Below are 15,872 nucleotides of genomic sequence, written 5' to 3'. Positions count from 1 at the left end.
CCACGTCAGGGCACGATGCCAGTCGTGCTATGAAGCCTTGTTTTGATGTTTACTAAATGTGAAAATGTCAAAAGTCATCTATCGGGAGACTCGAGGGAGGAGGGAAAAAATGGAAAATGGTTCTTAAGGAAGCTCGAGAGCTTTCCAACAGGATGCATCAAACAAACATGTCAGAAAACGTCTATTTCTGGAAAATGAGTTGAGTTATAATTGTAATAATTTGAGCCTGCTCGGTTTCTCCTCTCTGGATAATTAATTCTCACTCTCTCCTGCAGAGTCACTTGTCACCCAGTCACCGGAGCACCATCAGTTCAACACTGAGAGCGAGGACTCTGCTGGGTCCACGGCGCTAACTGCTGCTCTACACAAACTTTTATTTCTGATTGCAAATGTTGTTGTGAATAAATTCAAATATGTATTACTCCAGCATTGCATTCTGTGAAGAAGCTGGATTCATTAACAGTTTCCATGCTGCTTATAGAGCTGATACGTCCCCTGTGCTATTGAAATTTTGAGGGATGCCCCTAATCCTTTGTTTTGCCATGTCAGGGCACAACGCCAGTTGTGCCATGAAAAAGAAGAAGAAGAAGAAGAAGCCTTTATTTGTCACATGCACACTCAAGCACAGTGTAATTCGTCCTCTGCATTTAACCCATCTGAAACAATGAACACACACACATACCCAGAGCAGTGGGTAGCGATACTACAGCGCCCGGGGAGCAATTGGGGGTTACGTGCCTTGCACAAGGGCACTTCAGCCAAAGGCCGCCCCATATTAACTTAACCACATTTCTTTGGACTGTAGAGGAAACCGGAGCACCCATAAGAAACCCACACAGACACGGGGAGAACATGCAAACTCCACACAGAAAGGCCCCCATTGGCCTCTGGGCTTGAACCCAGAATCTTCTTGCTGTTAGGCGATAGTGCTAACCACTACACCACTGTGCCACCACCACCCTTTTTTATTTATTTTTAAAATTTTATTAAAAGTCTTGTTTTCAGGGGGAAGCCATGGCTTTAATGGTTAGAGAAGCAGTTTTGGGACCAAAAGGTTGCTGGTTTGATTCACTGGATCAGCAAGAATGGCTGAAGTGCCCTTGAGCAAAGCACTGAACCCTCAGAGCATTAATACCATTAATGTAATGTAACATCAACTGTATCATCAAAGCAATTCTTGAGAAATGTTCCGAGTGTGATGATAAAAGGTTTCTACGACGACAAAGATGCAAGACAAGATCAGAATAGAAATATATTTCTATTTGATTAAGTTTATCTTGGGTTGCCAAGTTCCTGAAATGGAAACTAGATGGTTGGGTTGGGTTGGGTTGGGTTGGGTTGGGTTGGGTTGGGTTGGGGGTTGGACTGAGATGCTCCACCTACTGTGGACCTATAACAAATAGTTGCTTATTGCATAACTTTTTTTTTCCTAAAACAACAGGTCTTACTCCTGAATTAGCCTTCACAAGGAGACGTATCTAAAGATAAAACAAACAAACAAAAAACCCTTCCACATTCTTGCAATGGCTTCAACCATTTACTGAGAGGTTCAAGTATTCAGATATGCAAACACACAAACCTGAATTGCATCTTTTTTTATGTACTTTTGAGTGAGAGGAATACGTGTGTAACAGAATATCATTCAATAATTTTATTTTATTTTGTCTACACAAAACATCCATTGAATGTCTATACTTTTCACATTCTTAACATACAGCATGACACAAACGAATGATCCAAAAGTGCAAGAGAATTGTTGATGAATTTAATGCAACGTTAATATTCACGTTAAACGTGACATGATTGTTTTTGTGGAATGCTTGCACAGTCGTGTTATGACAAAGTTGATGAGTGATGATGAGCTGGTGCTTATTATTTCACAAAAAAAGGAGGAAAACATTTTGGGTACATCTGATAGTGACCCTGAGAAGAAAGCGAGAACGTGGGGAGTTTCACTGCTCGGTTCAGGAGCTGCTGAGACTCGTAGCAAGTCTCACAACATCGTAAAGTAGGCTACGGATCACAGACTGAACACCAACCATTTTCATTGCCGAGCTCCGCTTCTATTAAAGTCATTATTTTTCATTTTAGTTGTCTTGGTCAAACAGTGCTTGTTATAAACAGCAGCTGTGTGGTGGTGATGTTTCCATAACCTGCATCCTGATTGGTTGAACACATTCCTTGGAAAAATCGAACCTGCTGTGGAAAAAATAAGCGTTGCTTTTTCGTAGTGTTGTAGTCGAGACCACTTAAACCGAGACTAAAGTGTATCAAGACCGAGACTTTGAGGGGTTGAGATCAAGTCAAGACCAAGACTGAGGCAGGGCGAGACCGAGTCAAGACCAGGACCAGACCAGTGTGTGTGAAGGGGAGTGGGGGATGGGTGACATCTGTTAACAGGAAGAAAACTTTCAAATTAGCAATGAGTCATGTTATTGGTCACATTTGAAGCAGGAAATTTTACATCCAATCACAGTCATGATCTCATCTCATCTCATCTCATTATCTGTAGCCGCTTTATCCTGTTCTACAGGGTCGCAGGCAAGCTGGAGCCTATCCCAGCTGACTACGGGCGAAAGGCGGGGTTCACCCTGGACAAGTCGCCAGGTCATCACAGGGCTGACACATAGACACAGACAACCATTCACACTCACATTCACACCTACGCTCAATTTAGAGTCACCAGTTAACCTAACCTGCATGTCTTTGGACTGTGGGGGAAACCGGAGCACCCGGAGGAAACCCACGCGGACACGGGGAGAACATGCAAACTCCACACAGAAAGGCCCTCGCCGGCCACGGGGCTCGAACCCGGACCTTCTTGCTGTGAGGCGACAGCGCTAATCACTACACCACCGTGCCACCCACAGTCATGATGTTAACAAATAAATCAGACAATGCACAGGCAGTTTAGCAAAATCTCCCCCTGCAGTTGTTGTCTTGACTGGTCTTGAAATAAAATCCTGAGACTGAGACAATACCAAATAAAAATGTGGTTGATTCCCAAGATGAGACTGAGACCTTCAAAAACTGGTCTTGAGACCGGTCTCAGGTTCTATAACGCTCCTTTTTCCCACATGAACATTCGCCTTTGATTTGAAAGTGTTTATTTATGGGCTAGACATTCATGAGAAAAAAATAAATAAATTTTGATGAAAAAATCATAATGAAATGAGTATGTGGCACTGTTTGTGTAAAGACCTTTAGAATAAAACGACTGTATTTTAAGAAAAAAATCAGAACTTTAAGGACGTAGTCGCTCATCTGGCCTGCCATCAAAACAAAACACACATGGCGACCAAAACATCACACAGAACTGAAATGTGACGATGTGAGAGAGAGAGAAGACCAACCTCCACGACAAACTGTTTACAACAGGAACATCAACAAAGGACTAAATTTTGTTCCTCAAAGGAAGATCGACCCAAAACATCGATCAGAACTGGAATCGGATGAGAAATCAGAGAGGAGATACAATTCTAGTGAGAAGCCTGGAAAATTCGTTAATTTGGCCTAATTTGTAACTCGTTAGCAAAAAAATTGATAAAACAACAACCAAGTTTTGTGTGGAGTGATGAGTTCTTTCAAACAAAACAATCAGAACGGAAATCTGTGGAGAACTGAATTGACAGAGGAGATACGATTTAACTGAATTGTGGATGATGGATGGACGCCACGCCATGGCAACAGCTCACTGGCTTTATGGTCAGATGAGCTAAATATATATATATATATAAAGATCATGGAACAATTTCTTTCAGTCGTGAAAACAACATTTTCGATATAATTCATCTTCACAGTTTGATGTAACCTCCTAATTCAAGAACTGTCTTTTATCAGATGGTGCAGTTCACCTTGTAAACGTTTTCTCTCATGCACTCTCACTCCAGCCATCGAAAGTCATTCTCTCCTTCTCTCATTCCCTTCTGCGTACCCTGTGTAGTGGAATATAATACGACACACAGGCTGATGAAGAGCAGCAGGGTTTCCTTCAATCTCATACAAATCTCCCTGTATTAACAGTCTCACCTGTGATATTTCTCTCCCACAGATTTACACTGAATTGATCTGAATTGACTCTCAAAATTATGGAACAAAGTGCATCGTGTTTCAGTTCAACACTGAACTTTAAAAAAATTTAGTTTCCAATTACTGGACAATTCCATATTTTACAGGACCCTAAGTTTATCTGACGATGAGAAATGACAGCACTTGATTTTCATGCTCATGTCCAATTTGTCTAATGATACATGATGCATGGCCTTTAACGAAACGACTTACACACACACACACACACACACACTATTATCCACCGTTTGAAATGATCAAAGTGATTTAGAAGCACAAAGACTGCTCTTGTTGGAAAATAAATCTGTGCTCTGGCTTTTTTTTTTCTTCTTGCAAATGCAGCAACCAACAACAAATGCCACTTGTGTTGAATATAGTGATGAAGAAGCACCTCGACTGATAAATGAGCCGGGCACTGAGCCAACATCAGTAGCGGACCCTGTCCCTGAACCAGAACTGTCACATCCATATCCGTGGCTCTTTGTGCCTCACTTCTTTGATGTGATGAATCACGGAAAGATCGCGGTGCCTTGCGGAAATTTCCGGTAATGCGTTTGGCTTTCTGAGGAGCGCTCGAAGTCCCCACCAGGCTAAAGCAACTTTAAAAATAGATTATGTCACCACCACAGGCCTAATGGATCAGAAAACAAATAAAGTGTCAGGGTCAATAAAAATGACTGCAAACAGACGAGGGCTCCTTTAATGAACCCACCAGTTCGTGTCTCATCGACCTTTTATACATTCAGTTTAGAGGATTATACATTCTCAGAGGAAAGCCCGACGGTCCATACAGAGCTGATTTTATTTTCTGAGACGAAAATATTACAGCGACACAATGGTCAGGGTAGGAGTGTAAAAACAAGGAAGGGCTTTGTACGGTCTGCTGTGGCTGATAAATAGCACCATGACTTTAAAGGCCAGCTGTGAGATTTAACTGTTGAGGAAATTTCAGGAAGTCCTCATTCACAACTCGTATATAATTAGCTCATCTGACCATAAAGCTGGTGAGCTGTTGCCATGGCATGGCGTCCATCCGTCATCCACGATTCAGTTAAACCACATCTCCTCCGTCAGTTCAGTTCTCCACGGATTCCTGTTCTGATTGTTTTGTTGGAAAGAACTCGTCACTCTGCAGTAAACTTGGTCATTTTGTCAAATTTTGCGCTAACGAGTTACAAATTAGGCCAAATTAATGAATTTTCCAGGCTTCTCACTGGAATTGCATCTACTTTCTCGTTTCTCATCCGAATTCAGTTCTGATCAATGTTTTGGGTTGATCTTCCCTTGAGGAACCAAATTTAGTCCTTTGTTGATGTTCCTGTAGTGAACAGTTTGTCATGGAGGTCGGTCCTCTCTCTCTCACATCATCACATTTCAGTTCTGTGTGATGTTTTGGTCGTCATGGGTGTTTTGATGCCAGACCAGATGAGCTACTACGTCCTTAACATCTCATCTCATCTCATTATCTCTAGCCGCTTTATCCTGTTCTACAGGGTCGCAGGCAAGCTGGAGCCTATCCCAGCTGACTACGGGCGAAAGGCGGGGTACACCCTGGACAAGCCGCCAGGTCATCACAGGGCTGACACATAGACACAGACAACCATTCACACTCACATTCACACCTACGCTCAATTTAGAGTCACCAGTTAACCTAACCTGCATGTCTTTGGACTGTGGGGGAAACCGGAGCACCCGGAGGAAACCCACGCGGACACGGGGAGAACATGCAAACTCCACACAGAAAGGCCCTCGCCGGCCACGGGGCTCGAACCCGGACCTTCTTGCTGTGAGGCGACAGCACTAACCACTACACCACCGTGCTGCCCCCGTCCTTAACGTTCTGGTTCAAATTCCACTGAAATACCCATGATCTCTTTTGATCAGCCAAAATTTCTAAGAAAACGTTGTTCCTGGATAGGTCTAAGTCAAAGTTCCATTGATTTGTTCACCTTTCTAGATTTTACTAGAGTTTGAACCTAGTGGTCAAAAATGGTAAATTATCATCCCTAGAGGTCCACTGGGGCAGGAACCACGCTGCCCCATTCTCACTCTGTGAAACTTATTTGCTTTCAGAATGGAGCAATATTTTCATCATTCTTAACACTGTTAGAGGAACTTCCCCCTGTTTTTGTGTGTCCAAACTGCAGGAACTGAGAATGATTGTAGTTCTTAGAATGTCATTCTGAGGGACTCATTTTTTTAAGCTCCTATTTCAGGGTAGGTTCTCTCCCAGCACAAGAAGAATCATGAGTGATGTAACTGTTCAAACACGAGCCAATGCAGCACTGGGAACTGCCATTTTTTTTAAATCCTTGTAAAATGTTAGCCGTGTAAACAACAACTCTTAACATTAGCATAAAAAAAAAAAAAAACACGGACAAATGAACCATCAGAGAAGTCCAGGCTTTATTGAGCATACATGCAACTGAGGAAATACAGCATGATTTTGATGCATCAAAGCAAAATATAAAAATCTTCTCAAACATTTCCTGTTAGTGTCATGCCAGCAAGCCCGATTACGTCACTTCAGTGTTCCTGCATGCATTTTGTTTTTTGTTTTTTTTGTTGAAAACCAGAATGTCAAAGATGTAGTTGATCATCTGGCCTGCCATCAAAACGCCCATGACGGCCAAAACTTCAAACAGAACTGAAATGTGATGATGTGAGAGAGAGAAGACCAACCTCCATGACAAACTGTTTACAACAGGAACATCAGCAAAGGACTAAATTTTGTTCCTCAAAGGAAGATCGACCCAAAACATCGATCAGAACTGGAATCGGATGAGAAATCAGAGAGGAGATACAATTCTAGTCAGAAGTCCTAAAATATATTAATTTGACCTAATGACTAATTTGTTTGCAAAAAATTGACAATACAATGACCAAGTGTGGTGCAGAAGGTCGAGTTCTTTCAAATAAAACAATCAGAACTGAAATCCATTGAGAACTGAGGGAGGAGACACGATTTAACTGAAAATAAACAAAGTTGTAAATAAAATTGTTTACAACAGGAAACTCAACAAACCAATGACCAAATTCTGTTCCTCAAGAGAAGACCGACCCAAAACATCGATCAGAACTGAAATCGGATGAAAAATGAGAGGAGAAACAATTCTACGGAAGATTTGTAAATTTGGCCTAACTCATTAGCAAAAAATTTGACAAAACAATGACCAAGTTTTGTGTGGAGTGATGAGTTCTTTCAAACAAAACAGTCGGAATGGAAATCCGACAGAGGAGGTATGATTTAGCTGAATAGTGGATGATGGACGCCACGCCATGACAAGAGGTCACTGGCGTTACGGATACGGTAGATGAACTAATTGTTGTCTTGATGAGGGATTTGTTTTTCTTTGAATAAATTTATTTCATTTAAAGTTTGGATTTTTCACATTTTTTCAGTGTCTCATGAAGCAACTTCTCCAAAAGGTGGACTTTGTTTTTCTAACCCTTTTTACTAACCCTTTACCAATAATTAGGGTGCCAATTATTGTAGAAAGTGCTGTCAGTAAGTGTCATGTCAGTAAGTGGCCTGTCAGTTACATTTCCTGTTAATTAAATTTGCAAAAAAAAAAAAAAATCACTCACTACAACTACACCACCACTAAGAGCCCGTTTCTCTGTGCTGAATGTTACTTTCATTTTCAAAGTGTTTCAGCCTTTGCATTAATTAACTTGGAGTGTAATTATTAATTATTGTATGCAAAGTTCAAAATATTCCAACACACCAACAGTCTCGCCAAGATCAGTGTTGTTTGCTCTTGGTAACAAACTCCTGTCTCTCCTAATGATGTCAGGGACCCGTCAATATTCCCCTCGGATGACTCCAGCTGTGGAAACAGATAAAGGATGGCAGATGCCTTGCAGCAACATCTCTTTTAGTTGTCAGCCTTTTCCTAATGGAGGTACAGTGAGTGCGGCTTATAGCGATGCTTCCTCTGGGCACCGCCATGAAAAGAAGAAAAAGAACAACAACAAGCAAAGCTTTTTTTTTTTTTTAATTTTAATCTGTGGCTCTAATTAGAAATTCCAGCTACGTTGTAATCAATTAATCACGAAGCAGTCGCTCAGTCATAGTCGTTTCCTATGACCTGAAATTTATCCATTTCTGTTTCTACTCTGATTAAAAACAGCTGATGGAAAAAAGGCACATTTCATTATCGGTGCATTACAAGTCTAAGATATAATTGGAAAAAAGAAAAAACAAACATTTAGTGGTTCATTTTAAATGCTAACGAATGCAAATATTGTTGTTATTGTCATTATTATAAGATGCAGTTTTCTTTTTCATCTCATCTCATTATCTCTAGCCGCTTTATCCTGTTCTACAGGGTCACAGGCGAGCTGGATCCTATCCCAGCTGACTACGGGTGAAAGGCGGGGTACACCCTGGACAAGTCGCCAGGTCATCACAGGGCTGACACATAGACACAGACAACCATTCACACTCACATTCACACCTACGCTCAATTTAGAGTCACCAGTTAACCTAACCTGCATGTCTTTGGACTGTGGGGGAAACCGGAGCACCCGGAGGAAACCCACGCGGACACGGGGAGAACATGCAAACTCCGCACAGAAAGGCCCTCGCCGGCCACGGGGCTCGAACCCAGGACCTTCTTGCTGTGAGGCGACAGCGCTAACCACTACACCACCGTGACGCCCCAGTTTTCTTTTTAAGAACAGTAAAAATAAACCTGTGGGTGGTTAATGTTTTTTTGTCCCCAAAAAGAAACTATTGTCGAATTCTCTTTAGAGTCTTGACACAACCATTAGTTCCAGTCCACTAGTTTGTTTTGTCATGTGACGTTCCACGAGTGCTGATATTACACAAAACAGTGCTAGGACGTTTCAATGTGTTTGTCACAACCAAAAAAAAAAAAATCCACTTCCTAGTTTACTACAGTAGTTTTAGCGGCATCATAAGTGGAAATGGTGAATGATCATTTTCAGGAATTTAACTTTTTTTGAGTTAAAATATGAATTCTCGTCAGATGAAGATGAAAATGAAGAAAGGATGCAAGTTTTACCAAAAGCACCTGTAACAGGAACGTACACGGAAGATATTACACGGCTGCGTGAAGTTATGAAGTTTATCTTTATGTAGTGAATGGATATATTTTTTAACATGAGAAGATAAACTTCATATCTTTGCACCACTGTGTAATGCTCTTTATATTATATTATATTATATTATATTATATTATATTATATTATATTATATTATATTATCAAGATTCAATTATATTATATTATATTATATTATATTATATTATATTATATTATATTATATTATACAGTCCCTGACAAAACTCTTGTCGCTTATCCATTTTGTAGAAACAACAGCTTATAACCTGACTTTTAATTAATCCATTGGTTTTAGAAATGGCTCATATGAAAGCTAAAACCCTCCCAAATTATGTTTAATGTACTAATAAATTTGCTTCACTGAAGAAAGATTGATCATTTAATGAACACAGAAAGGTCAGATTTTGGCAAGACAAAAGTTTTGTCGCCTACAGAGAGTAATGTGAAAATTGAACAAATAATTTACTTCAAATACAAAAATATGTTGCATAACATCAGTGAATTAAGTAGTGGTGCTGTGAGATCCATATTTAATATCTTGTATGACTTCCATGAGGGCGGCACGGTGGTGTAGTGGTTAGCGCTGTCGCCTCACAGCAAGAAGGTCCTGGGTTCGAGCCCCGGGGCCGGCGAGGGCCTTTCTGTGTGGAGTTTGCATGTTCTCCCCGTGTCCGCGTGGGTTTCCTCCGGGTGCTCCGGTTTCCCCCACAGTCCAAAGACATGCAGGTTAGGTTAACTGGTGACTCTAAATTGACCGTAGGTGTGAATGTGAGTGTGAATGGTTGTCTGTGTCTATGTGTCAGCCCTGTGATGACCTGGCGACTTGTCCAGGGTGTACCCCGCCTTTCGCCCGTAGTCAGCTGGGATAGGCTCCAGCTTGCCTGCGACCCTGTAGAAGGATAAAGCGGCTAGAGATAATGAGATGAGATGAGACTTCCATGAGCTTGAAGGACTGCATCCATGCGGTTTGACAATGATTCATACAATTTATTGATGAAGTCATCAGGAATAGCAAAGAAAGCAGTCTTACACGCCTCCCAGAGTTCATCGAGATTCTTTGGTTTCGTCTTCCATGCTTCCTCTTTCATTCTACCCCAGACATGCTTAATGATGTTCATGTCTGGTGACTGGGCTGGCCAGTCCTGGAGCACCTTGATCTTTTCAGCAGTTTCGTTTGGCACCAAAACATTATTTCAAAAGCTGTTGGGATTGAAATTAGCCATTTCTTGTAAAAAAAAAAATTGATTGGACATATATTTGAGGGGCACTTAAGATCAACTTGTACCCAAGCGACAAGACTTTTGTCAGGGACTGTACATCACAGCTGCTGCAAATATTGCAGGAGACCTACTGGAGCCCACATGGATCCGAGATTCACCCAGAAAACAGTTAAGTTTGGTGGCGGAAAAATCATGGTCTGGGGTTACATCCAGCATGGGGGCGTGCGAGAGATTTGCAGGGTGGAAGGCAATATCAATAGCCTAAAATATCAAGAAGTATTAGCTACCTCTTACATTCCCAACCATAAAAGGGGTCAAATTTTGCAGCAGGATGGTGCTCCATCGCATACTTCCATCTCTACATCAAAGTTCTTCAAGGCGAAGAAGATCAAGGTGCTCCAGGACTGGCCAGCCCAGTCACCAGACATGAACATCATTGAGCATGTCTGGGGTAGAATGAAAGAAGAAGCATGGAAGACGAAGCCAAAGAATCTTGATGAACTCTGGGAGGCATGTAAGACTGCTTTCTTTGCTATTCCTGATGACTTCATCAATAAATTGTATGAATCATTGTCGAACCGCATGGATGCAGTCCTTCAAGCTCATGGAAGTCATACAAGATATTAAATATGGATCTCACAGCACCACTACTTAATTCACTGATGTTATGCAACATATATTTGTATTTGAAGTAAATTATTTGTTCAATTTTCACATTACTCTCTGTAGGCGACAAAACTTTTGTCTTGCCAAAATCTGACCTTTCTGTGTTCATTAAATGATCAATCTTTCTTCAGTGAAGCGAATTTATTAGTATATTAAACATAATTTGGGAGGGTTTTAGCTTTCATATGAGCCATTTCTAAAACCAATGGATTAATTAAAAGTCAGGTTATAAGCTGTTGTTTCTACAAAATGGATAAGCGACAAGAGTTTTGTCAGGGACTGTATTATATTATATGGATACATCCAGAATAAAATATGCAAGTTACTGAAAATAATTTTTATTTTGAACCATTTCGCCATTTTAACAACGCGCATCTAGTCAGTGGGAAAACACTGGGCGTGACGTCGTCGGAGTGAAATATCAGGAAATATTATACACACAGGACACTTTCTCAATGGAATAAAAACGTGTTCTATTCCCTTCTAGCAGGTTTCATTTATTTGGTTTGATAGCATGCAATATTGTTAGCATACCGCTCATCCTAAGTGTATTACGTCACTCTACCCAATGGAGAATATGCGTTGAATATGGTTTACAATATTGCATGGTTGTCAAGACAACATGACGTCACACGTCGGAGAAGTAAAACTTTCACACTAGCGAGCGACTGGGACAATTTGTAAACAAACATTGTTTGTTGTCAGGTTTGCTTTGTTACAAAATAGAAAGATTTTGAGAGAATTTTGAAAGAGAAAGACGCATTGAACACCTGAACGGAATGTATAATAATAATAATAATAATAATAATAATAATAATAATTTTTTTTCGTTTCCGTTTCCGGTTGATAGTACGTCATGCGCATTCTGGCTGCCGCTTCTCACCAGAGCTTTTTTATTTTATTTTTATTTTCTTTCTTTTTCTATTTTCATTTTATTTATTTATTTATTTATTTATTTTTCTGTGTGTTTGTGTAGTTTGATGTTTGTTTGAGTGTTTTGTCCGCCGGTGGTGGTGTAGCTCCGGACCCAGCTCCGGACGGTTACCTCCAGGCCTTGGTTCGCTGTGGGTGATGCCTGCACTCCCAGCTATGGACTGCAGTGAGCTCGTTGCTCATTTTACATCGTGGTTGTCCAGCGCTCTGCGCTTTAACGCTTGGCGTGATGTTCCGAGCGATGTTGCTCAGTGGTGTTGCGGCGGCTGTGCAGGCGGTTTGGGACACACCAGCGCTCTGCGTGACGGAGCTTCTCTGCTCGCTGTGTGGATCCACGGCGTGGTGTTTGAGCGATGTTGTTGACTGCGTCACGGCGGCGGTGCTGGAGATGTGGGACTCGTTTTCATGCGCCTTTTGGTGGGACTGTGGCTGCTACACCACGGGAATTACATCCTGACCCCTACTTGGTGGACTTTTTATTTTTTATTTTATTTAATTATTATTTTTATTTTCCTTACTTTTTTTCCTTGTCTATAATTGTAAAGCGTCCTTGGGTTTCTTGAAAGGCGCTATATAAATTTAACTTATTATTATTATTATTATTATTATTATTATTATTATTAATGGTGGCACGGTGGTGTAGTGGTTAGCGCTGTCGCCTCACAGCAAGAAGGTCCGGGTTCGAGCCCCGTGGCCGGCGAGGGCCTTTCTGTGTGGAGTTTGCATGTTCTCCCCGTGTCCGCGTGGGTTTCCTCCGGGTGCTCCGGTTTCCCCCACAGTCCAAAGACATGCAGGTTAGGTTAACTGGTGACTCTAAATTGAGCGTAGGTGTGAATGTGAGTGTGAATGGTTGTCTGTGTCTATGTGTCAGCCCTGTGATGACCTGGCGACTTGTCCAGGGTGTACCCCGCCTTTCGCCCGTAGTCAGCTGGGATAGGCTCCAGCTTGCCTGCGACCCTGTAGAACAGGATAAAGCGGCTACAGATAATGAGATGAGATCCGCAATGGATTTCTATGAAAAATGCGAGTTTTTCAACACGAGAAGATAAACTTCATATCTTCAAGCCAATGTGTGATTTTCTTTGTATTATATCGACACATTCACAAACAAAAAGTCCACAAATTTATCAAAACATCAATTTATCATTGATTTCCTCACGTGCGACAGATAGAGATTTATGCCACAGTTTTGGTTCTCCATGTCCCGGATGGAGCTCGGATGAAAAATGAGTGGTGTATTTCCCAGTTAAACACTCGCGTCTATATAATAAAAATCTATACGAATTAGCTATTCAGCTCACTGATGTGCTATAAAGTGAGTGTGGCTTCTTCTGGATCTATTTCCGTTCACAGAGCACAAATAAATGGAGTATTTGGCCGTATTGTGTTTGAAACATCACTTACTTGATATTAATTTCTTGTATAAAAGTGAAATCACACTGATTATCAGCACAGCTGTGATTAGCTCCAGCATTCGCCCTGCGGACTTTTACCTACAGCTGGATCACAGGTGTGCTGATGTTCACTACAACAGAACTTAATTAAAGCTTCATCCATCAAGACAAACTGAATAACTTTTTGTCATCCAAAATGGAACAAAAAAAAAAGTCAACAGAAGAAGATAATAACAGTGATTTTAAGCAGTTTGTATAGTTGCTCTGAGATCGATGGCTTTCTTTCTGGCTCACTTAGAAAAATCAAACCTAATTTGCATAAACAATAAAAACAGCTTCTCCAAATTAAGTTTGTGTAATGGGCCAGTGACTCCTGAATTCTTTTAGATAATTAATTTTAAGTACCGAGATACAATTTTACCCTAAAGTTGTGTTGAGCTGACGTACTCTGCCTCGGAGTTCATAAAACGGAGCAGAATGGAGAGGATTATTACGATTCCCAGTGACCGCTGAGTTTATAAAACATTGGTTTTTGAAAGAATGAATTCTCAGTCATGCTTCTGAAACTGTAGGAACCTGATGAAGACAAATTACGTGAAACTTCATGCCAAACTCCATCCTCTAGCACTCCCAACTTTGGGCGGATAATAAAGTGTTTCACTTTTTTATGACACAAATTGATGGATGAAGCTCTTTTGTGCAAAGTATTGGCAATTATTGCTGAGATTCCTCCCTGCCAAAATTCGCTTCAAAAGTTCTCTAATGAAACTTACGAGTGCAGCGTGGCACAAAGCGACAACGCTCAGGGTGCTGAAAAAACTCCATTCTGTGACATGTAATTAAAATAACTTTAAAAGGTTGCTTGAAGGAAATAAGTTTTTAGTTGCAGGATTGATGACGTTATCGAACATGTAACAGTGTAAATAACATGAGGTTAAAGCGGCAGTGTGAAAAAAATGGAGTAATAATTCCCAGATAGAGAGGTCGGCCTGGAATTGAGAGGAAATTTGAATGTAAATGTTATACGCCAGCTCAGAAATGGCAAACGTGCATCACGGCAACTTGAGGCATGAAAGAAGTCTGATTACAAGGTGACTGGTGTGCAAATGAGAGAGAGAGAGCAAGGATGAGAGAATCAAATGAATTCAGGAGTTTTAGGAACCTACTTGTGATATAGTTTAGCGAGAGAATTCATAATAGTGACTGTTTCTCTCTGTATTTTCACATAAATAGAGGATATTATATATGAAGTTTATCTTCGAGTGCTAAATGTGTACATTTAGGGAAATATTTTCAACACGGGAAGATAAACTTCATATCTTTATACCACCGTATATTTAACAGTTTTTCCACAAAATTGAGTCGTACAGTACATGAGCTGATAGCCGATGAGCATCGAGTTGTCTATAATCCATGTACGACAAGATTGAGTGGAATAACTGTTTTATTTTATTCACATTCACTGGATTTTGAGAAACAGAGCATTTTTATTTTTTTGCAAATTCGATAAATAAAAACTTTATACAAAACGTCTGACAAAATCCTTTCCGCTTAGAATGTAAACAAACCGGCGAAATGACAAGAGCAATTTGTGAAAAATGTGATAATAATTCTTGAAAATTAAAAAAGATACATTCTTACCATCAAATACTTTTATTCCATATTTTGTTTAATTTTTTTTTATTTTTTGTGGTTTTGCTTTTGAGTAGAGTTTTTATTTTGTCCTTGGTTGCTTTAGCAACACGCTCCGCCATTTTGTTTTTTCTCTTCTCAAGGTATATGAGCTGATATCCTAGTAGCAGAGTAGCCAATCAGAGTGCACGATTGCTCATATCCACTGAATGTGGATAGAATAATGTTCTTTATATTATATGGACACACACACACACAAAGCAAGTTAATCAAAAGAATTTTAATTCTGAACCGGTTCACCATTTTGACCACGCGCGTCTAGTCAGCGGGAAAACACTGGGAGTGACGTCACTGGAGTGAAATATCAGGAATTATTCTATCTGATTAACAATGTCTCTGATTAAAATGCTCTCATCTGTGTGGAAAAATCAAACCTTTTTCTAGATTTTAACAGGAGCATAATGTTAATTCATTCTTTTATTTATATATGTATATATAATGTGTGCATTTAATATTGACCTTTAGACTGTAGTTCCATTAAAGTCTCAGACAGTAGCGCTGGATTTAATACGTCCATTAATTGTCTTAGGGACATGCAAAGAAAAGCTGTAGAGCAAAAATGCCTTCAAAAAAGAAATTAAAAGTTTCTACATTTAAAAATTATTATAAAGAGCAGTAAAGAGTAAACAGATAGATACTGGGATTAAAGTCACAGTAATTTGCGCTAGCTGTTACAAACCGGGATGTCTGGGCACTGAACTATGTAGATCCAGAATAGTAAGAGATAGAGAACGACACTTAGTGAGGAAAAGTTGCACCCTGCTGCCCTGAACAAAAAAAACAAAACAAAACTGATTATAAAAATCATGAA

The 15,872-nt window shown here is 40.3% G+C and overlaps 1 protein-coding gene across 6 annotated transcripts in view; it reads right to left on the bottom strand.

The window, feature by feature from the left end:
* The window catches only part of sgcd (sarcoglycan, delta (dystrophin-associated glycoprotein)), a 410,547-nt gene that overhangs the window by 266,037 nt on the left and 128,638 nt on the right, over window positions 1-15,872 (bottom strand). Inside the window, exon 1 of one of the 6 annotated variants that reach the window (XM_060936509.1) lies at window positions 7,797-7,842. The exons of the other annotated variants lie outside the window; for them this stretch is intronic. The gene's annotated coding sequence lies outside the window, so the exon portion shown is untranslated. Of the gene's footprint in view, window positions 1-7,796; window positions 7,843-15,872 lie in introns of those variants that run through there. 6 annotated transcript variants of the gene reach the window in all.

Source organism: Neoarius graeffei, chromosome 12 (assembly GCF_027579695.1).
Source record: "Neoarius graeffei isolate fNeoGra1 chromosome 12, fNeoGra1.pri, whole genome shotgun sequence".
Classification (NCBI taxonomy): Eukaryota; Metazoa; Chordata; class Actinopteri; order Siluriformes; family Ariidae; genus Neoarius; species Neoarius graeffei.
Note: the sequence above shows the minus strand (reverse complement) of the source record. Positions and strands in the feature narration are given on the sequence as shown.